Raw genomic sequence first — 24,183 nt, 5'->3', positions numbered from 1 at the left:
GCCGCACCGACACAGATAGGTCTCATGGCGACGATGAGATGGGAAAGGCCTAGGAGTTGGAAGGAAGCGGCCGTGGCCTTAATTAAGGTACAGCCCCAGCATTTGCCTGGTGTGAAAATGGGAAACCAGGGAAAACCATCTTCAGGGCTGCCGATAGTGGGATTCGAACCTACTATCTCCCGGATGCAAGCTCACAGCCGCACGCCTCTACGCGCACGGCCAACTCGCCCGGTAACACTGCTGTTAAGGAGACTTAACACATAATTTAACAAAATGGTTGTCTCATCAATAATTGTCAACTCTAACAAACTGTTAATACTTGTGTTAAATTAATATGGCAGCAGCCCTGTGTTCAACCTCTTAACAGTTGCTAAAATTTTAAAAATGGAGACGTGTAGAAGACATAAGTTAGAAGCTTTACTGCTGTATGAAGACTATTTATAAACTTAAGAAGGCAAAGGATGACTCATACTAAGAAAAAAAAAATGACTTTTTAGAGTTGTCAGAAGAAAGATTTCTACAAAGATGTAATTACCAAAGCCAAAATGAACAAGGTACTAGAAGACACTGAAAATAGGTTAGAGTTTCCAACCAGTAGCGTAACCAGGATTTCAGTTTGCGGGGGGGGGGGGGCATTTATTTTGATAGGTGACCAAACTTCCAGAGTTTAGGTGGTATAGAATACCTAAAAAGGAAATGAGTGTCCTTGGATCCAAGTAAGAGTGGTGGATTCGTGCGGATTCCGGAAGCTAATAGTAATCATCATCATTATCATCTGCCTCTTCTTCCTCCGTTGTTCCAACATCTGTGGGGTCACGGGTGCGAACTGTGTCGCACATGTGAATTTGGCCCTGTTTTACGGCCGGATGCTCTTCCCGACGCCAACCCTATATGGAGGGATGTAATCACTGTTGTGTGTTTCTTTGGTGCTTGGAAGTGTAGTATGTTGTCTGAATATGAAGAGGAAAATGTTGGGACAAGCACAAGTCCCCAAGCCAGAAAATAAATACGGTAATTTTATTATAATAATGGTCATGGGATAAGCTATAAAGAAGTGACATTTTTTACGATTAATGCAGCAAAGAAACACACATATACACGTCGAATAAACGATTCTCGCCCTTCTCCATGGCTAGATGTTGAAACCAAGAGAATGATGGCCCACCGTGACTCGTTATTTCGACAATATAAACAAACGTTAGATGGCACAGACTTCGAATCTTACCGCATGTTAAGAAATCACACAAAGCAGTTGATTAAAAATAAAAAATGTGCATATTTCCGGAATTTAGCTAACAACTATAATTCCAATCGCGCATGGGACCAATTTAGAGCTCTGGGAATAGGAAAACATCAACAGAGCCAGACAAGTCCTGACATTCTACTTGACGAACTGAACGATTACTCTAGTAGAATAAATATTCAACCTACCCCAATTAACTGCACCAAATCACCGCCCTCCCCTCAAGCCAATTCACATTTCACAGTGTCACAGAAAATCAGGTTAAAAAGGCTGTGTAATCGATTAAATGAAAGGCCACGCGTGCAGATAATATTCCTATTACTTTTATACATAACATTATTGGTGCTGTCCTGCCTATACTGACGCACATACTGAACTACTGTTTACTAAATGGAATTTTCCCTACTGTCTGGAAAACAGACAGTATTGAATATTATACTGGTACCTAAGAATTTAGACCCACAATCACTCTCTGACATTCGTCCTGTGTTCATACTCCCTGTGCTTTCTAAAGCCTTTGAACGTTTAGTATATGAGCAAGTTCTGGAATACCTAAATAAAAATGCTCCTTAGGACCCTTTGCAATCTGGATTTAAGAAGGGTCACAGTACCGCGACAGCACTTTTGAAGGTAAGAAGAAACGCTATAGACAAACGACTGCTCACTAAACTTATCATTCTTGACTTCAGTAGCACCTTTGACACTATAGAAATGCCAACTATGATAAAGTAAATGGAACTGCTAAATTTCATTCTGGCTGCGCTCAAGTTTTTTAAAATTATTTGAGTAACCATCAACAGTGTGTAACAGTAAACGACAAGGCCTCTAAATGGAAAATGAAACTTAATGGTGCCCCGCAGGGCAGTATTCTATGGCCCTTACTTTTCTGTATTTATATCAATGACATACCATCCATGACAGGAAATAACATATCGACACTGCAAGATAAGATATTAACAATGACCTCTGATGACTCAGTATATATGCACAACGAAATTCTCTTATACTAAACTCCACAAAATCTCAGGCAATCATAATTGGACCACGAAAATTACTGACCTGCTCCATTTATTTACAGAGTTTACGAGTACATTGGAGCACTTACATCAGACTACAACAAATTTGTCTTCCTTTTCTTCTCCCAAAAAGTCTTGAGTCTGGTTGACCTGGCTGCCCTCTCCGCATCCGTTATAACATATTGTTTCCTCTGTACAGTGGTCAGAGGAAGCCTGATGCATTTATTCTTGAAAATACTTTTCTCACCTCTGTTTTCTATGGTTTGCATGGTAATATTCAACTCCTCCAAATCACTTTGGACTTCTTTAAACCAATTGTTTTTTGATTTACTACTCCAAAAGTAATTAAATAATTTATTGTTTTAAAACTCTGTTATCACTTAGTCGAAATATATGACAAAAAAACGCAATTCTTTTTCTCATCGTGTCTGTGATGGACTCACTTTCCCGATAGATAACCTCATTCAGCAACAATCTCCACTGTCCATCCACCTGATGTTTCTTGTTTATGATCGTCCTGAGTATCCTTCGATCAACTCGTTGTAAGCGTTCTGTTGTTGATCTAGTATTGAGTTTAAATAATGTTTCACAAGCATAAGTTGCTTCTGGTTTAATAACAGAGTTATAATGCCTAAATTCAGCATTAATCGAAAGACATTTCTTTTTGTATGTAGGCCAAGTTATCCGTTGTGCCTGCTTCAGTTTATATATTCTGCTCTCTATTGATGGTTTTTCATTGCAATTCCAAGTGAGATTTTCACCCAAATATTTAAATGTACTTACAATTTCAATTCGTTTATTATTATTTAATAATAGCTCTGAATTTAAAGTTCTGAAAGTAGGCATTATTTTTGTTTTATCACACGAAATTTGTAATCCAACTTTTTTTTGCTACATTTGCAAGTTCTTCCAATTGAACATTAGCCTCTTCGAAACCATTTGCCAGTATCGCAAGATCATCTGCGAATGCCAAGCAATTTAGTTTGATTTTTTTTCCAATTTTGACTTTTGCAGGTTATACCTTAGTCCACTCTCGCATGACCTTTTCCAATACACAATTGAACAATAATGGCGAAAGTCCATCTCCCTGGCGGAGGCCTGTTGTAATTGCAAATGATTTAGATAACTCATTTCTGAATCTAACTTTAGATTGAGTATTCTTAAGAGTCATACCAATCAGGCTAATAAGTTTGGAATGTAGACCAAATTCCTGAAGGATATTCAACAGTGATTCACGATGTATACTATCACACGCCTTTCGAAAATCAACAAACGTAATAACTAAATTTTTGTTTCTAGATCTATGATGTTTCACAACCCATTTTAAACTGATGATTTGGTCAGGGCAACTTCTTCCTGGACGAAATCCACCTTGATATTCCCCTAGTTCACAGTCAAGATGTCCCTGTATTCTGTTATAGATAATCTTAGATAAAATCTTATATGTAATATTGTGACCGTTCACGACGTCACCTATGGTATGTCATGATATCCAGGATATGAAATATGCCATTTTCCGCATCATTCTGGGATAAAAACTGCCCAAGTTAGAATTTTTCTGCCCGCTCCAGGACTCGATTTGCCTCCAGAGTCGCGCGACCCAGCTCTAGTTGCTGGTAATTAGCAGCAAGGCGGTGCAAGAGCGCTTGTACTCGAAGTTTTCTCACTCCAACCGCGAGCGAGATGAAAAGAGACGCGTTATCACGTGACAGAGAATCTAGATCACTAGCTGAGCCCAGAGAGTATATCCAACGTGAAAACTAACATTATACCCTGTTTTCCTCGCTCATTCACCACTGCCAACTTATCGCATTCAGCTGTTTTCTTTCTGTTAATTTTTATAAATCGCAAGATATTCAATGGATAATTAAACGCAACATTCATTTGAATCAGGGAATTTTACGCATAATTATGAGACCGAGAAGTGCTCTACTTAACTGACAGAGCGGTAACTACGCTGTAAACAAGGGCGCGTCTTAATGACCAACAGATGTTGGACCCTAACCGTGCCAGCGAACACAAGGAATCCCCAGTGCTGGTCATCATTCGCCGCCAGAGACAAAAGGACGCTTTTGAGATTGCTTGAGAATCTACGAAGCTATTTCAAAAACAGTCACTCAGTGGAGATGGGAATACAGGAGCTACATTTTGATACCCTGTTCGTTACTCTAGGTTGCATATTACCGGACCGAATTTTGAGAAGAAATTGCATTTTTCCCCCACCCTCAGCATTCGGGTCTCTCGTGTAGCTCGCCTATATATTCAAGAGCTGAGAGGCAGACAGTACCCAGTGCATTTCAGTGCAACGCCAGTAGGGTAGTATTTCATCGTGGTTTGTGTGTGAGTTGTTTGTGAAGAAATAATCTTGTAATTTGAGCAGTGTAATGCAGTGATTTATTAAAGTCTGTGAATATATGTGGAAATAATCACCCTCTGAGTGAGATGTTAGCGTGTACAGTGTGCCGCTAATTAATAAAATAGGAACGGTGCGAAACCGCAATAACCGATGTCCGTGTGTAGAAGAGGTCGTACATCGAGCCTCCTATGTATCTAAGCTAATACGGCTCAGTTAACATATATAGGGACGTACTTAGCGAAGTGTGTGGAGCGAGCGTGCTCGATATAAATGTGAATTACCAAGAAAGTCAGTGAACGGCTCATTGTCGACCCAATTGAGGACAGTGCCACGTTAAAGTAATCCGTAGTGCAGTTGAGAGCTCGACTTACGGCCAAGTGCAATAGAACAGGCCTGAACTAGTATCATGAAATACGAGAATGCTAATACATTAGTGGCCTAACCACTGTCATTTCTAGGGAAACTAGTGAAATTTCTGGGCCTATAATAGCTGCCTACAAGAAGAATAGATAAATGAGAAGGGATTAATGTCGGGTTTCTGGGACATTACCGACATCGTGTTGGAATGCTCGTGCTAATGAGTATATCCAACCATATATTCAAATTGTGATGTGTAATAAACTAACGCATTCACATGAGATAACTTCCCCTCATTTACATGTCTATGAGAACGTCGACATCCAGCTGAATGCCAAAGTTTTGCCTGTGTACCGGAGTGAACGAATCATCTAGCTGTTTGCCGAAATCTCGCCTGGTAGCAGAGAACGTCTGGAACGTCGCTGTCATGTGCGTGACCTGCCAGGGAGTCATCATAGGTCTTCGCGTTGCTGATGACGTGATGGAAGCCGAGTAAACCATGGTTGCCTCCCTGTAAAGCTGTGAACGTGGTATCCAGAAGGGTGACTACATTTCCAAGTATTTATATCTTTGAAGGTCGTGTCCCATTGTAAAGATGTAGATTTTTCACATAGATGTAACGTAGACTGCAAGCACGCCATTTCAGAGGGATAATAATTTCATTTTTATTCGGGTCTTTTATGGAATACTTTCATCATGGTTTTGGGACGACCATATTTTACTTCCATCCTTGTATAAGGGCTCGATAATGCATGACGTAATTATAAGGACCTTGGCTTAATTAAGTGTGAAGCGCTGTCAAGTAGAGAGGGCTTAAATATTCAGTAAAAATGACTCCAGTTATCATCTTTCCATAGCATGTACGAGTCATCAAGATTTTCAGTAATTCATTTTTTTTTGGTGCGCTTCACCTGGTAGAGATCCCTCCTAATTAGTAACTAAGGCACCTGGAACAAGGCATCGAGACAGTGGGTATATTACATCGTTAATTAATTAGTTCGCGAATGCGCAAGTTAATTTGGACCCTGGTGGCAGGAGATCATCATTAAATTTGCATCGTAGTCAATGTACCGAGAGGAGAAATGAGATGGCTGAACAACCTGTAGCCATAATATATAGTGTAAAATGAAAATGTGAAGTTCCCTTTGAATCTGTCATTAAGATACGCGAGGTGCATATTGCGATGTGAATATGTTGAGTACGGCCGGATATAGGGCCGAGATTTGTTGTGATGCCATTGTGGGCAGTATTGAAAGAAGTGAGATAGATTATTTGCCGTGAAACCATTGTCCAAGAAGGCTTAGTGGACCGCTCTTTGGAAGTGTGTCACGGGCAGCTAACAGCTGGAGTTTTATGAGCCCCTTTAAACGGGGGAGTGAAGGCGTTTTCTTCAGTGAAACAGATACAAGTGGCGAGTTTCTTTCCTTTCGGCACAGAGATTACGTGTGTTAATTTAAATAGAGCCAACATCGCAGAAATTCCAAATGAGCATTAAAGGGCGGATCCCCCCAATTTCTTTTCTTAATTACTTATAGCGTGCAGGGAATTCCAGGTTAGATATACCCTGTCTCAGAAGATCTTGGGTTCGTTCCAGGAGACAGTGAAAGTTTATGTTCACTGTTACCAACAGCGGGTGGCTTGTACCATCTGTGATTCATCGTGTGTGTGTGAAATGTATATATTCTTGTCCAGTTATTGCAGGTAGTGCTATGATACTTTGTATATGATGTCTGGTATTGAAGTCGCTAAGCGCTTGTCCATAGGTAGCAACGTTGTGTAAATAATGTCCTGATATATGTATTGATAAAATACTAATGCAATGAGCGTGTTTGTTATACTGCATATTTGGCAACGTTTAACTTAAGGAAGTGTTGTAACGCGACTTTCAAAGGATTGGGAGTGTAAATTGCCTATTTCAGTTCATCCGATTCTAGCAGACTTATATCATAATTTGATACAATTTGAATATATAAATTCTCGGCAGGTAAACAGATTTACAGCGGGGTGTGTCCATACTGATTAAATATGTGTGTGATTTAATGTAAGTGTAGAGTGAAATAATACGAGAGGAAGCGCCCCTCTAAATCTGAGATAGTGTAAATAATCCAAGAGGGAACGCCTTCTTAAGTTGGAATAAATGAACGTATGATGAAGTGTAGAAAAGGGACTACCGAACATTAACGTCAAGATAACCTCCAATATTACATGTATAGAGTTGTATGGCATACCCATGTAAATAAAGTGTGTTTCACTAGTATAGTAAAAATTGTTATACAAGATTTTGTTTCTCTTCTCATTAGTAATGAAATAGTGTTCCTCTCATAATTAATATTCCCCTACTATAGAGAGTATTATTAAAGAAATTACCGCCCCATCGGACGTTCTACTGACCCGTAAATGCGATACCGGCCTAGCTAGCGAATCAGTCTAGTAGGGGAGGGTGAGGCTTCAACGACCGGGCCGAGTTCGAGGCTCACCGATGGTGCTCCATTCTAACGTCATATTTATAAACCACGGTAACTTGTTTATGTACTGAAGCCTTGGATAGGTAGATATTTGGCGTCCTGTAACGTGTGGCCTTATTGTTGTTTGGGGCGAGCTACATATGGTTCTCGCGATGCATGATTTAGCGTCCCGTTGTTGGGGCAAGTCTTGTAAAGTCCTATGGCACCATAAATATTGATATAGCCAATATTATGGCACAAGTTCGAATACCACTACTACAAAAGGAGTACCTAAGATAGGATTATCAATTTGATACGGTTAGAACTGAAAGAATGGAAACACCAAATTTACCCATATATTACTTTTGTCAGGAGAGAGGAATACAAAATAGGATCAGTGCGTGTGAACGTGATAGTTAATATGGATAATGTGTCGGATGGAGTGCGTAAGCCGCTACCATAGACAGTTACGTTACGCGCAATGATATTTAATTGAGTGACTGGAATAAATTACATTTAACGGATGTAGGGAGAAGATTGAATAGATCGTGTACCAGGTTAAGTGGAAATATACACGATGGTCACTCAGAAGTATGGTGGACCTGGAAAAAGTTATGGAGTTGTGTAACTTCACGGGAGCAATAAAATGACCTTCCCATTGTTGAGGATAAAATGACTGGACTGAGTTCTTCAAATTCTTCTGGTCACAGGTTCATGCCGAAGGCAATGCATTTAAAGCAGGCCTTGGTAGCTTAGGGGATTCATCCCATGTAAACAGAATAGATATCGCGGACAAGAGTGGAAGCCTCAACACTCTTATTTTTTTTTCTCAAAATGAACAGTGCAATGTTGTCAGTTCGAGACGTGGAATTGTCTGCTAAAGCACCTTTCAAATCTCGAGGCTGAAAACATCCAATGTTTATTAAGTGCATCACAATTCTGGCACACGTAAAGTACCGAGCCCATTTAGGTCGCGGATTTAGGTAATATTTATTTTAATAAAGGGCTACATGAATTTAATTATTAAAAAACAATATGTCGGGATAACGCTTATGAATTACGTTGGAAAATACTAGGGAAACACAAGTAATTGTTAGGAGGTGTGACGCAGCTGTTTTGAAGCTAATTTTGGCGTAAAACGACTTGGTCATTTTCAAAAATTGCACACCTTCCTAAGTTTAGGAAACTGAATCGTATGAACTGAAATACAACGAGCAGCTTAATTCAGGGGGGCACAAATTTCCCAAGAAGTGAAGTATTATGGATGTGGAAGTATTAAACAGTTGATGGCCGCCTTACTGGCCGAACAAAGTGAGAATCAGGCAGAGCTTTTCAGGGAACAGAGAGCGAAGTTTGATGAGCGTCTTGCGAAATTGGAACAGGCTAATGCGGAATATACTGAAAGACAGGCAGGACTTTTAAAGGAGCAGTTAAAGGCCGATAGTGAAAGACAGGAAGGACTTTTAAAGGAGCAGTTAAAGGCCGATAGTGAGAGGCAGGCAGAACTATTAAATAAACTAGGACAGGCAACCACGCAAATTGAAGAACGTTTAGACCAGCACAATAGTCGAGTAGGTCAGCTCACCGCACGGTTAGACGGATATGAGGCGTCGTGTAAAGCCCAAGCCGCGGAGCTTAAAGAACACGTTACCTCCCGCATTGATGACGTGACGACACGCATAGATTCCGTCACGTTGAAGCTAGAGCAAACCAGTAGCCGTCTGGATGAGCGTACAGCCGAAATAAAAATGACAGCTCAGGAAAGCAAAATGGAAGAAATGGAATCGAAGATTAACACCAGCACGGAAGCCATGATAGAATTACGAACCAGATTTGAGGACCTGTCTTTAAGGACTGAAGAAATGGAAGGACAGATAACGCAGTTTCGGGACGGCACAGAGACTAAATGCAAGGAATATATTGATCAGCACATAGATTGAGCGAAGAATGAATTGAACGTTACCGCCGAGGGAAAACAACGGGAAATGCAGGGAAAGTTCCAGGAGTTGAAAGATAAAATTGATAAATTTGAACTGAAAGCTCATAAAGCTATCACTAAATTAGACGTCCATGAGAGGCAAATCTTGGAACTCCAAGAAGAAGTAGAGAACCTTAACCCCTTCGGTGGCGGTTTCTGGGAGACCTCCTGTGCCAGAAAAGTGAGGTTTTCCGGAGGAAATTATTTATTTTTAGGAAGCAAGGAATGAGTAACAATTATTAAGGGAACACATTCATATATTATTCAAGGTTAATAAAATCTTACTTTACACTCTATTTACACTTTTTTACAGTAGGCCTGTGATATAGTTTCATAAAACATCATAAAACATTGGTGTTTTGAGTAGGACCTATACTGTCCTGTGAGCAATACATTCTTATTTCAGGCTTTTGTATTATTCTCATCAGCAACACTAACGCAATTAATTGCCAAATTTTGTAAGAGTTTATTTTTTCTAAAACTGTGCCCTTCCATGCGGAGATTTATTTACAAGTTTTCAATGCAGTTTTAGAATAAGGCCAACAAATTTTTTCGGGCACTATAAAATTTACAATTTCATCTGTTAGAATCAGTTCAAAACAGTCAATCGCACTCACCTCTGATAATCCTCACACCAGGATTTGCCGTAAATGGAACAATATTAAGTCGCACACTATCCCCAGGCTTACACTTTTTCCAAACGAATGTATATTCAACACCTACCATCACCTTAGCTCCTGAAGTAATATCTTCTTCACTTTCACTACAATTACTAAGGTCATCATCTGAAGAATCAATAGTACCATTATAGCTACTATCAGAAATACTAATGTCACTTAGAGATTCATCTTTGATGTAGTTCCTTATTTTGTCTTCAGACAAACTTCTCTTCCGTTTCGCGCTCGCCATTTCTGTTTACCTCGTCAGCTGGCCAGAGGTTGTATATGTAAAGCAGAGAAGATAAGGCATATTTTGGGCCAGACGCTTCGTGAATACAGCTGGAAATCCTCCCGCCATCTGTTGAGAATGCTTGAAAACATTTTCCAAAGCGATTAGAGTACCCGAGAAATTATTGGGCGATCGCGAAATGAACACTGCAGCTAAATGAGAATTTCTCGGGCAGTGACGTTATGGGCAGGCGTGCGCCACCCGAGAATTTCTCGGGCGTGCCACTGAACAGGTTAAGACGCAAGAATTTCGAGGAGACGACCTGTTGAAGCCCATGTTGAACAAGTCCGATAAGAAGGACCAGGAACCGTCAGGAACGCACAACGAATTTGATTTGACGGGAAAATCAGTTCCAACCCATGAGAATAATCAAACTCGCTTTATGTCAGGACGTAGTTCAACACCTCAGGATCTTGGTTCGATCCCTTTTTACAACCTTTTGCGTTTCAGTCATGATGAACCTAAGAAATTCGGGTCCAATGCCCATATGACACCGAAAGGGTTCTTAAATGAGATGGACCAATATTTTTCCGACCACAATGTCCCCGCAGAGAGGCGCCTATGGATAGTTGAAAGATACCTCGCGGACCAGCCATTGATTTGGTTCAAGGCATTTAAATACTGCTTTGACGGATACGAAGAATTCCGGCGTAGGGTTTTAGAGAAATACTGGGGCATCGAGACACAGCAAGGGTTATGCCTCGAGCTTTACTCATGGCAATACTCGGCAACTGGACAAACGAGGTTTTGCGAGTACTTCGTCCATCAGCTTCTTCGCATGAAAGAGCGATTTAGAGCTGATCTCTGCGATCGGGAAACAACTTCCGCCGGAAGTCCAAAAGATTCTCATTTCTGCCAATGTTAAGACCGCAGTAGAAGCTGAGCACATTTTGCGCCAGCTGGACCACACAACAAGTGGAGGACATGTGAGACAGTGACACCATGAGACGGTGCACACGAGACGTGAAATCAGGAGGAGGACCACCGAAACGTCGAAATCAGGGCACGAGTACCGAATAGAGAAGGGAAACTTACTCAACGTCGAGGGATGGTGATAGAAATCCTCCGAGATGGAGTGAGCCGAGAGATAGACGCCGTTAAGAGTGGAATTCCCGGATTTATGACTACCAAAGACGACCTGAACGGAGAAATAGGTTTAGGTATAGTCAGGTCAACCATTGTAGAAGGCCATACGGTAGATGGAGAGGAGAGAGTAGACGGTCATGGGATAGACCGAGAAATATGGACAACCAGATACGGGATCGACAAGCGGAATCGAAGAGGTACGTCGAGCAGCTCCGAAACCAGCCCGCAAGAACTGACAAATGGCAAAGGCCTATCCAAGAGATGGCATCATCTGAAGAAGTTACAGGAGCTGAGAGTATCGAATTTCAAGCACAACGGGAACAAGACCGAGGAAACCGGCTGAACCCTCATGCGTCAGAATACTTCGCAGGGAGCAGAGCTGTTAAACAAAAGCAGAACGAGGTAGCGAGGAGATAGTTTCTCCACACATTAGCAACCATCGAGATGATTCAGACTTAGTCATTGTCACGATTGACTCATGAGAAATTCGACCCGAAGATTTGTTAGAGGATCCAAGTCCATGTTGTAAAAAGATTATCCGAGAACTTCCAGTAATTTATATTCGTGTCCAAGAGTTACGTGTACGCTGTCTAATAGACACAGGAGCTAGTGTCAGTGTAGTTTCAAGAACATTTGTACGTGAAATACAGTCAAAATTCAAAATTCCGACTTTACCTGTTTCCAGGGTGAAGGTGCGAGGCATCATTCCGGATCGCACGGCAGTATGTGGCTCGCAAGTGTATTTGGGTTTACAAATAGGCAACGCCACACTGCACATCCATTTCTGGTCATGGACCGAATGGAATACGTTATTCTGGGATCTGACTTTTTACATGAATACAAGGCAGTCATCGACATGGATCAAAACCATGTTAAGTTGTACATAAATATGATTCAAGAGAACGTGAAACTGAATGATAAACCAGAGACCATGGATGGAGAACGGATATGGACAACCCAGTTGTCACAAGATACAGCGGAAGACTACCATGAATTCTTGAAATGGGACGAACAGAAAGTTGAAGAAATTAGAAAACAATTCGACGAGATGGTTGCTAATCTGGAGAAAGTGGAAGAAGCAGAACCGAAGTTTGAGGATATAGTACAGGTCAAATTGAGCGAGGCGAAGATTGATGACGAGAACAAGTGTAAATTGAAGGAAATTTTGAAAACTTATCGGGATGTTTTTGGATCTCAACCAGGGAAGATTCTAAATTTCAAATATAACATGGTTGTAACTAGTTGGGAACGATTTAAGAAAAACCCCTATCCTGTACCAGAGAAGCACTACCCTAAGGTGCGTGAGATCATCAAGGAGATGGAAGACAATGACATCATTTCAAAGGCTCCAACACCGTTTCTAAATCCATTGGTCATTGTGGCTAAGCCAAACGGATCTCTGAGGGTTTGCTTAGACGTCCGAGCTATTAATGAGAGACTCGTGCCGGAATACGATCGTGCGCTGAATATCAAAGAGCTGCTAAAGAAATTTCAGCATATGCAGTTCTTTTCCAGTGTAGACTTGCAAGCATCAAACCATCATGTAGAGTTGTCAGCCGAGTCAAAGGTCTTGACTGGTTTTCTGTTTGACCAGAAGACATACGTTTACAATCGGCTCCCGTTCGGACTAAAAACGCTGGGTCAGCCCTCATTCGAGCACTTGATCGCAATTTAAGTGACAAGGTGAAGAAAATCACAGTCCAATATGTAGACGACATCTTGATAGCTACGCACACTTTGGAAGAACACATGGAACATTTGTGCCTCGTTTTGGAAGATTTAGGCCGAAACAATTTCAAAATTAACCTTGAAAAATCCCATTTTTGTCAGTGTCGTATCCTCTTTCTAGGGCATATCATTGATGCCGATGGTATCTCTCCAAATCCTGTGAAAATCAAGGCAATTCAGAACTTCCCGAAGCCAACAAGAGTGAAGCACGTTCGGCAGTTCTTAGGCTCATGCGGATTCTTTGCGGATCACTGTCCGTCATATACCACCACGGTTGCTCCGATACAAGAGCTATTAAAGAAAAACAACCGATGGAAGTGGGATACAGCCTGTGAGGAAGCTTTCCGTAAGACTAAGGATCTGATGAGTAACAGCGTTAAATTGGGGTATCCTGATTATAGCCAGAAGTTTATAATACAGACGGATGCGTCCATGATTGGTGTCGGCGCTGTGTTATATCAGGAGAAGAAGGACGCTGAGCCACGAATAAATTACTTGGCCTTCATGAGCCGCAAGCTACGCGGACATGAGCAAAATTACACCGTTACCGAATTGGAGATGCTTGCGATCGTAACTGCATTGAATCACTGGCGCAAATACATCTATGGTTTTCCCATTTTATTACAAACGGATCATCGAGCTTTAACATTTGTGCTCAAATCTACCATGGCTTCTGAAAGGGTAAATCGTTGGACCTTGTTCATTCAACAATTTGATCTGGAGATAGAACATTGCGCGGGCAAAGAAAATATCATTGCGGACGCCGTTAGCAGAAATCCTGATCCCGAGGGCGAAGCCATACATCATCTACAGCTAGTTGAGGAAGATCGAGAGACCTTGGATCGACTCAGACAAGTTCCTGAAGAACAAGGAAGTTGGCCGGAGACACGTCGAATGATTCAGTTTCTGCGAAAACAGTTGCAACCAGGAAAGCCAGAATATCAAGGAACTGAGAGACATGCGCAAAACTATAACTACATAAATGGGATCTTGTACAAATATGTGGATGATGCACATACTCGTCTTAGAGTGCTCGTTCCACCCGCTCTCCAGGTTGACGCATCACTCCGTAGGACACGCTGGTGTAGACAAAGTCATGGCAACGCTTAGAGACACCTTTACATGGCCGCGAATGAGGAGGATGACTCGTACAGTTTTAATGACTTGTGACATCTGTCAACTTATTAAGCCCAACGCGTACTTACTCAAACCACCACCAAAGCCGTTGATTCCTGAGAAGCCCCGTGAACTGTTTTCCATGGAATTCCATGGTCCGCTTCCAAAGGCGACCAGGGGGCTCCAATTCATTTTGATGTGCATGGACTTCTTCAGCAAATATGTTATGCTGTGTCCAGTACAGAAAGCGAATACGCGTACCGTTGTCAACCAGATAAGGAATAAGATCATTCCCAAGATGGGCAAACCCGATAAACTCTTAACCGATCACGGATCGCAGTTCACGTCAGCCGCGTTCCGTAGAGACATGGAACAGATGGGAATTCAACATCTCATGAGTTCGATCCGCCATCCAGAATCGAACCCGTCTGAAAGGATTATGAGGGAGATCGGAAAATTTTGCAGAATCTATTGCCTGAGACAGCATTGGCGGTGGGTAGATGTTGTTCCAACCATCATGGAATGCATAAACTCAACCGTACACGAATCGACAGGGCAGATTCCTAGCGACATGCACTTCAACGAACATCCTGAGAGACCATGGAAAGATGTCGTGCCATGTCCAGAAGATCCAAGACCATCAGTAGAGTTGGGGTTGAGAGATACGTTGGAATCTTTGAAGAAACAGGCAGAGAAGCGGTTACGACGATTGCGACACAAACGATTCCGCAGACCTTTACGTGTGGGAGAACTTGTATTGGTCAAACGTCCCGCAACTTCGGATCCACCACGGAAATTTTACCACAAATTTGCAGAGCTGTATATTGGGCCTTATCGAATAATTCAAAATTTAGAAAATAACGCGTACAAGGTACAATCCATGGATTGGACAACTGAGGCTATCTATAACGCCTCAAATCTAAAATTATACCATGTGCCAGGACAATTACCAGAGGAGAATCCAAACGATCCAGATGACCTAGAAGATGAAGGACAACCTCCAGAAGAAGACGAGGACAACGACGGAGTGGACGTCGCGTATGAAGAGGATCCTGAAGAGGAAATGGATGGAGTAAATGGAACTAGAAGATCATCATGGGATGGATGACAACATTGACGAGTCAGGAGATGAAGATTGTCTAGCATGCACGGAAAGACGAGATATCATGACCCAAGAATACTTGCGTAACCTCATGTCCAGATACGCTCTAAGACAAGAAAATGCTATCCTACGATACACTCATATTTAATAATACGAGAACCATGTGATTGGTAAGAAAAATCTCTACCCGTGATTTTTCTTCTTTTAAGCAGGGGAGGTATGTGACCATTCACGTCACCTACGGTATGTCATGATATCCAGGAGATGAAATATGCCATTTTCCGCATCATTCTGGGATAAAAACTGCCCAAGTTAGAATTTTTCTGCCCGCTCCAGGACTCGATTTGCCTCCAGAGTCGCGCGACCCAGCTCTAGTTGCTGGTAAATAGCAGCAAGGCGGTGCAAGAGCGCTTGTACTCGAAGTTTTCTCATTCCAACCGCGAGCGAGATGAAAAGAGACGCGTTATCACGTGACAGAGAATCTAGGTCACTAGCTGAGCCCAGAGAGTATATCCAACGTGAAAACTAACATTATACCCTGTTTTCCTCGCTCATTCACCACTGCCAACTTATCGCATTCAGCTGTTTTCTTTCTGTTAATTTTTATAAATCGCAAGATATTCAATGGATAATTAAGCGCAAACATTCATTTGAATCACGGAATTTTACGCATAATTATGAGACCGAGAAGTGCTCTACTTAACTGACAGAGCGGTAACTACGCTGTAAACAAGGGCGCGTCTTAATGACTAACAGATGTTGGACCCTAACCGTGCCAGCGAACACAAGGAATCCCCAGTGCTGGTCATCATTCACCGCCAGAGACAAACGGACGCTTTTGAGATTGCTTGAGAATCTACGAAGCTATTTCAAAAACAGTCACTCAGTGGAGATGGGAATACAGGAGCTACATTTTGATACCCTGCTCGTTACTCTAGGTTGCATATTACCGGACCGAATTTTGAGAAGAAATTGCATTTTTCCCCCACCCTCAGCATTCGGGTCTCTCGCGTAGCTCGCCTATATATTCAAGAGCTGAGAGGCAGACAGTACCCAGTGCATTTCAGTGCAAAGCCAGTACGGTAGTATTTCATCGTGGTTTGTGTGTGAGTTGTTTGTGAAGAAATAATCTTGTAATTTGAGCAGTGTAATGCAGTGATTTATTAAAGTCTGTGAATATATGTGGAAATAATCACCCTCTGAGTGAGATGTTAGCGTGTACAGTGTGCCGCTAATTAATAAAATAGGAACGGTGCGAAACCGCAATAACCGATGTCCGTGTGTAGAAGAGGTCGTACATCGAGCCTCCTATGTATCTAAGCTAATACGGCTCAGTTAACATATATAGGGACGTACTTAGCGAAGTGTGTGGAGCGAGCGTGCTCGATATAAATGTGAATTACCAAGAAAGTCAGTGAACGGCTCATTGTCGACCCAATTGAGGACAGTGCCACGTTAAAGTAATCCGTAGTGCAGTTGAGAGCTCGACTTACGGCCAAGTGCAATAGAACAGGCCTGAACTAGTATCATGAAATACGAGAATGCTTATACATTAGTGGCCTAACCACTGTCGTTTCTAGGGAAACTAGTGAAAATTCTGGGCCTATAATAGCTGCCTACAAGAAGAATAGATAAATGAGAAGGGATTAATGTCGGGTTTCTGGGACATTACCGACATCGTGTTGGAATGCTCGTGCTAATGAGTATATCCAACCATATATTCAAATTGTGATGTGTAATAAACTAACGCATTCACATGAGATAACTTCCCCTCATTTACATGTCTATGAGAACGTCGACATCCAGCTGAATGCCAAAGTTTTGCCTGTGTACCGGAGTGAACGAATCATCTAGCTGTTTGCCGAAATCTCGCCTGGTAGCAGAGAACGTCTGGAACGTCGCTGTCATGTGCGTGACCTGCCAGGGAGTCATCATAGGTCTTCGCGTCGCTGATGACGTGATGGAAGCCGAGTAAACCATGGTTGCCTCCCTGTAAAGCTGTGAACGTGGTATCCAGAAGGGTGACTACATTTCCAAGTATTTATATCTTTGAAGGTCGTGTCCCATTGTAAAGATGTAGATTTTTCACATAGATGTAACGTAGACTGCAAGCACGCCATTTCAGAGGGATAATAATAATAATTTCATTTTTATTCGGGTCTTTTATGGAATACTTTCATCATGGTTTTGGGACGACCATATTTTACTTCCATCCTTGTATAAGGGCTCGATAATGCATGACGTAATTATAAGGACCTTGGCTTAATTAAGTGTGAAGCGCTGTCAAGTAGAGAGGGCTTAAATATTCAGTAAAAATGACTCCAGTTATCATCTTTCCATAGCATGTACGAGTCATCAAGATTTTCAGTAATTCATTTTTTTTTGGTGCGCTTCACCTGGTAGAGATCCCTCCTAATTAGTAACTAAGGCACCTGGAACAAGGCATCGAGACAGTGGGTATATTACATCGTTAATTAATTAGTTCGCGAATGCGCAAGTTAATTTGGACCCTGGTGGCAGGAGATCATCATTAAATTTGCATCGTAGTCAATGTACCGAGAGGAGAAATGAGATGGCTGAACAACCTGTAGCCATAATATATAGTGTAAAATGAAAATGTGAAGTTCCCTTTGAATCTGTCATTAAGATACGCGAGGTGCATATTGCGATGTGAATATGTTGAGTACGGCCGGATATAGGGCCGAGATTTGTTGTGATGCCATTGTGGGCAGTATTGAAAGAAGTGAGATAGATTATTTGCCGTGAAACCATTGTCCAAGAAGGCTTAGTGGACCGCTCTTTGGAAGTGTGTCACGGGCAGCTAACAGCTGGAGTTTTATGAGCCCCTTTAAACGGGGGAGTGAAGGCGTTTTCTTCAGTGAAATAGAACAGATACAAGTGGCGAGTTTCTTTCCTTTCGACACAGAGATTACGTGTGTTAATTTAAATAGAGCCAACATCGCAGAAATTCCAAATGAGCATTAAAGGAAGGATCCCCCCAATTTCTTTTCTTAATTACTTATAGCGTGCAGGGAATTCCAGGTTAGATATACCCTGTCTCAGAAGATCTTGGGTTCGTTCCAGGAGACAGTGAAAGTTTATGTTCACTGTTACCAACAGCGGGTGGCTTGTACCATCTGTGATTCATCGTGTGTGTGTGAAATGTATATATTCTTGTCCAGTTATTGCAGGTAGTGCTATGATACTTTGTATATGATGTCTGGTATTGAAGTCGCTAAGCGCTTGTCCATAGGTAGCAACGTTGTGTAAATAATGTCCTGATATATATGTATTGATAAAATACTAATGAAATGAGCGTGTTTATTATACTGCATATTTGGCAACGTTCAATTTAAGGAAGTGTTGTAACGTGACTTTCTAAGGATTGGGAGTGTAAATTGCCTATTTCAGTTCATCCGATTCTAGCAGACTTATATCATAATTTGATACAATTTGAATATATAAATTCTCAGCAGGTAAACAGATTTACAGCGGGGTGTGTCCATACTGATTAAATATGTGTATGATTTAATGTAAGTGTAGAGTGAAATAATACGAGAGGAAGCGCCCCTCTAAATCTGAGATAGTGTAAATGAACGTATGATGAAGTGTAGAAAAGGGACTACCGAACATTAACGTCAAGATAACCTCCAATATTACATGTATAGAGTTGTATGGCATACCCATGTAAATAAAGTGTGTTTCACTAGTATAGTAAAAATTGTTATACAAGATTTTGTTTCTCTTCTCATTAGTAATGAAATAGTGTTCCTCTCATAATTAATATTCCCCTACTATAGAGAGTATTATTAAAGAAATTACCGCCCCATCGGACGTTCTACTGACCCGTAAATGCGATACCGGCCTAGCTAGTGAATCAGTCTAGTAGGGGAGGGTGAGGCTTCGACGACCGGTCCGAGTTCGAGGCTCACGATGGTGCTCGATTCTAACGTCATATTTATGAACCATGGTAACTTGTTTATGTACTGAAGCCTTGGATAGGTACAATATCCAATAATGATACTCCTCGATAATTATTTGGATCAGATCTATCGCCCTTTTTATGCAACGGTTGAATTATTGCCATATTCCACTCTTCAGGCATTGAAGCAGTATTCCAAATATCTATAAGATGTTTATGTAGATTCTGAACGGTTTGGTCTTTAGCATTCTTCCATACCTCTGCAACGATTTGGTTCTCTCCTGGTGCTTTATAATTTTTAAGGGAATCAATTGCTGCTCGTACTTCATTATAAACGGGCGGTGTAACCTTTTCTAAAGGTATCCTATTTTTTGGATGTGTGTCATATTGCAGATATTCTGAAGGTTCCTCACTGTTAAGTTCTCAAAGTATCTAGCTAAAATTTCCGCATTATCTTGATTAATATGTGCCTGTTTTCCATTAGTATCTCTCATTAGGAGTGTTGGGGGAGTATAATTAGTTTGGTATTGCCGAAATGTTTTATAGTAATCTCTTGTCTTATGTTGAGTAAATGCTTTGTCAATACAGTGTAACATCTCCGTGTGATAATTTCTCTTAACCCTTCGGATGATTTTAGCCGTATGTCGTCTAGCAGTAACAAGTTCTTCGCATGACTGTTCTGTTTTCCGTTGTTGATCAATCAACCATGCCTTGTGTCGGTGTTGAATCGCTGCATCGCACTCCTCATTCCACCAAACATGTTTTTTCCTCTTTTTAACGGGAGCATATTCCTCAGCAATGGTTTTGAGCTTGTTAATTCCCGTTCCCAATTCATCACTTAGATAGGTTTTAGACTGTTCATAATATAATTTATTATTAATGAGACACTAGGGTCATATGTTTTCTTCCTATTACATTTGGAGAGAATGCGTTTCTTTTTTGGAGTTAATTTTCTTTTAATTTTGGACAAATAATGATCTGAATCTATGTCCACTCCACGGAGGACCCTCACATTGTAAATTTCCTTATGATAGTTCTTATCCATAGCTACATGATCAATTTGGAACTCCCCTAATTTAACATTAGGGCACTTCCAAGTCATCAGTTTATGTGGTCATCGTTTGAACCATGTGGTTTCCAAAAGTAGCCCATGATCAATACAAAGATCGTCAATCTCTGACCATTCCTGTTAGTTAGATGGTGAGCTGGCCACTTACCTACAACATTACGAAACTTTTTCTCACGGCCTATTTTAGCATTGAAATCGCCAAGCATGATTTTAATATGGTTATGGGAAATGGATGATAATAGTTGGTCTAGTTCTTCCCAAAATTTGTCTGTGTCTTCCCTGTTGGTCCTGTTTTTTTCATTCGTTGGAGCATGGACGTTTATCAATGTGTACGTTTTATTCTCTACTTTGACTGTCATCAATGCCGTTCGGGGGGAGGTGGAAGAAAAATCTTCAATTGAATCTAAGATACTAGTATGAAAAAAAAGCAGACTCCAAACTGAGGAACACTCTTTAGTACTCTTTCACCTGGGGGACCCTTGTATAGGCGATATCCCCCTGACTCAAGGGGGTCTTGATCCGTATTACGCAATTCTTGAAGAGCAGTTAGCAGTATCTTATGTTGATCTAAGACGTCTGTGAGATGTTTTAATTTGCCCACTTTCATTAATGAATTTATGTTCACTGTATAGAAATATGAGAACTGTCCTGATTTATTAAATTTAAGTTTCCTCTTGATCGGATGGGTCTGCATGTTGTTTAATGGGTAGCAGGCGCTCCGACTCACCTTGGTCTTCCATGTGACACCCCACCGTATCCGAATGGTGTTTTTGTTTGGATCTGATGATCGTGTGTATCCAAACTGGTGGATATTTCATTAGAAGACTAATCATAATAGGCTGATTGTCTGATCAATGAACAATACATTTCTGACCGAAGTCAGTAATAAATAAATAATTAAATATAGAATGTCAGGGGTATGGGTATAGATATTTTGTTAGTTGGTAAAGAAAAATATATGTCACAACATATGCTAGGGAGTGTTTACCTTGTCCTATTAGTTTCCCTAGCAGTTAGGGCAGCGCAGTTGTGAACTTGCATCCGGGAGCCAGTCGATTCGAACCCTTCTGTCGGCAGCCCTGAAAATGGTTTCCCATGGTTTTCCATTTTCACACCAGGCAAATGCTGGGGCTGTACCTTAATTAAGGCCACGGCCGCTTCCTTCCCACTCCTACGCCTTTCCTATCCCACCGTCACCATAAGGTCTATTAGTGTCGTTGCGACGTAAAGCAAATTGTTAATTTGTTTCCCTCACAAGCCTGGGGTGTAGAATATAGTAGCATAAAGTTACAGTTTTATGACGCTAATATTCGTATGTATAATTTTTATTAATGTGCCAGAAACCAACTACATGGAGCTGTTGCATTTTCAACAACGTTTTGAGGGCCACCGACCAAAGTCGGGATTTAAACCTGCGAACTCTGACTCAGAAGGACAGCGACTCAACCAACTGAACCACATGAAAAGGAGGCGTTTGTGATTATTGTTATAAATAGATTCAGTTAGTATGTTTACGCAGGTTTTATGAAGAGCATTTATTAAGGCGTACGTTTTCCAACTGTCCTAAATGCACGAGACCGGAAGGAAGAACTAGCTGGAAGCTAAAGAGCCTTGCAGGGGTGTCGCTTCCTTCTCTGTACACTTTTCCAAACCAAACTCCATGGCGTAAGAGCCCCGAAGGGCCATCGTCTACCAAGCGACCGCTGTTCAGCCCAAAGTCCTGCAAATTATGAGGTGTCCTGTGGTCAGCACGACGAATCCTCTCCGCCGTTATTCTAGGCTTTCTAGGCCAGGGCCGCCATCTCACCATCAGATAGCTCCTCAATTATAAGCTCATGGGCTGAGTGTACCTCGAACCAGTTCTCAGATCCAGGTAAAAAACCCTGACCTGGCTGAGAATCGAACCCGGGGCCTCCGGCAAGAGGCAGGCAAGCTACCCCTACACCGCGGGTTCGGCTTGTTACTTTTAGGTCTCCTTATTTTAGAATTAGACTTAAGGTATCCTGTATTCGATGCCCGTCACTGACAGAGTTAAGAAAGGCATGGGATTGGGAAGATACAGCCTTGTTTGTGGGTGCAATAGAGTTGGCCATGAGTCTCCCGTGATCGAAATATCTACGACCTGGCAGGTAGTCACCTTCACGGGGCGTAGTACCAAAGTGGTTCCTTTTTTTTTTAGAAAAAAAAAATTAAATGAAGATTCTACTTCCTCACAAACGAAGAACGATATTATCAATTTTACGAACAGTTTCAATACTGTAGCTGGTTTAGAGTACAGAAGCTATGATTTCGATTGTTGGATATAATTACATGGTAACAATCAAAACCATCAATATCTACAGAAGATCCGTCACCGCACTCGGTAGGACCGGCTTTCTTTTCATATCCACCGGGCAAGTTGGCCATGCGGTTAAGGGCGCACAGCTGTGTGCTTGCATCCGCTTCGAACCCCACTGTCGGCAGCCCTAAAGATGGTTTTCTGTGGTTTCCCATTTTCACACCTTAATGACAGCTGATGGCGGAGCTGTTGAGGATCCAACCAGCCTTAGGGCTGAAGACTGAACATTCAACATACAATTAAGGCTACGGCCGCTTCCTTCCCACTCCTAACCCTTTACTTTCCCATCGTTGCCATAAGACCTACGGTGCGACGTAAAGCAAATTCTAAATACAAAATAAAACATCTTTTCACAACCCCCTCCATGGAAAAGTTGTATCCACGCTACTGGCCTAGACTTGGCCACTGAAATTATTTTGTGGGTACGCCACTGCATCCACTCACCATTTAAGGTACAAGGTAAATGCAAAGAATGGTTGATACTCAAAATACACCATCATAAATGATGCGGTTATTACTCAAAAGTACTAAAGAAAGGTAAGGCACGCGACCTAGTGTTTTAAGTAGAATCTGTATCAATAGAACGTGACTTCCCATTTTAAAAACGTTTCATGCATCGACTGCGACTCAAGCCTTAGCCGTCTTGATGAGAAGATAGGACCATTGGAACTGAGTTATCACATCCGCTAATTACAAGATAGTTACATGCACTTTTGATGGTGCCATTTGAGGTTCCAATCAGTCCCCGGGCATTTGACAAAATATAGAGATCTACCTATACAACTAAGGTACGCATCTGCAATCTGTCTTGCTACTGTTAGAACGTTTTAAAAATCATAACTTTCCGAGGATGCACATTATTTTGTCCTTAGAGACAAATAAAGTTATTATATGGCACAAAATGAGAAACTAACGTGCAGCTCACAATCCTGTCACAGTCTTCCGAACGCTGCAACTTAAACACAGCACATCTTTCAACCATGGTACAACCCCAGTTTTCTGGAAATGATCTGCAAAAGCTGACACGATGTTGTTCAACTGTTTCTGGCCGTGGAACCCCGTTATCTCGGTGGTCACGTTCCGGCCCCCTACTGAGTAATCCCTGGCTAATTGCCCCTTTCCTCATCTTTTGGCATTTGTCAACACATTCCCAATACTGAGGCCTCTACAGTGAAATATCCCCGCGCATCACAATCCTAAGCGTCTTCCTTTCATTCAAGCAGTACAAATATGAAGAATTATGAATGGCCGTATTGAGCCCTGCTAGTAGATTCTTTGTCGCTACGTTAATTCGTCATTTCGGCGTAAGTTTTAAGTTGTTCATATTGTACGTAAAACAACGGCTGATCCTCGCTCTAGTTTCAGGAAACATTTTGGGGGGGCCCGGCCTCACTGCCAGCCCCCCCCTGGCTATGCTAGTGTTTCCAACAGATTGAAACTTATAAGTGTCTCCAATTCGGCAGTTGCTTATAGATTTTTA

General features: G+C 41.6%; 1 protein-coding gene across 9 annotated transcripts in view; it reads right to left on the bottom strand.

Moving 5' to 3' along the window:
• The window catches only part of LOC136874009 (DNA polymerase lambda), a 182,985-nt gene that overhangs the window by 5,209 nt on the left and 153,593 nt on the right, over window positions 1-24,183 (bottom strand). The gene's annotated exons all lie outside the window — the stretch shown is intronic.

Source organism: Anabrus simplex, chromosome 5 (assembly GCF_040414725.1).
Source record: "Anabrus simplex isolate iqAnaSimp1 chromosome 5, ASM4041472v1, whole genome shotgun sequence".
Taxonomy (NCBI): Eukaryota; Metazoa; Arthropoda; class Insecta; order Orthoptera; family Tettigoniidae; genus Anabrus; species Anabrus simplex.
Note: the sequence above shows the minus strand (reverse complement) of the source record. Positions and strands in the feature narration are given on the sequence as shown.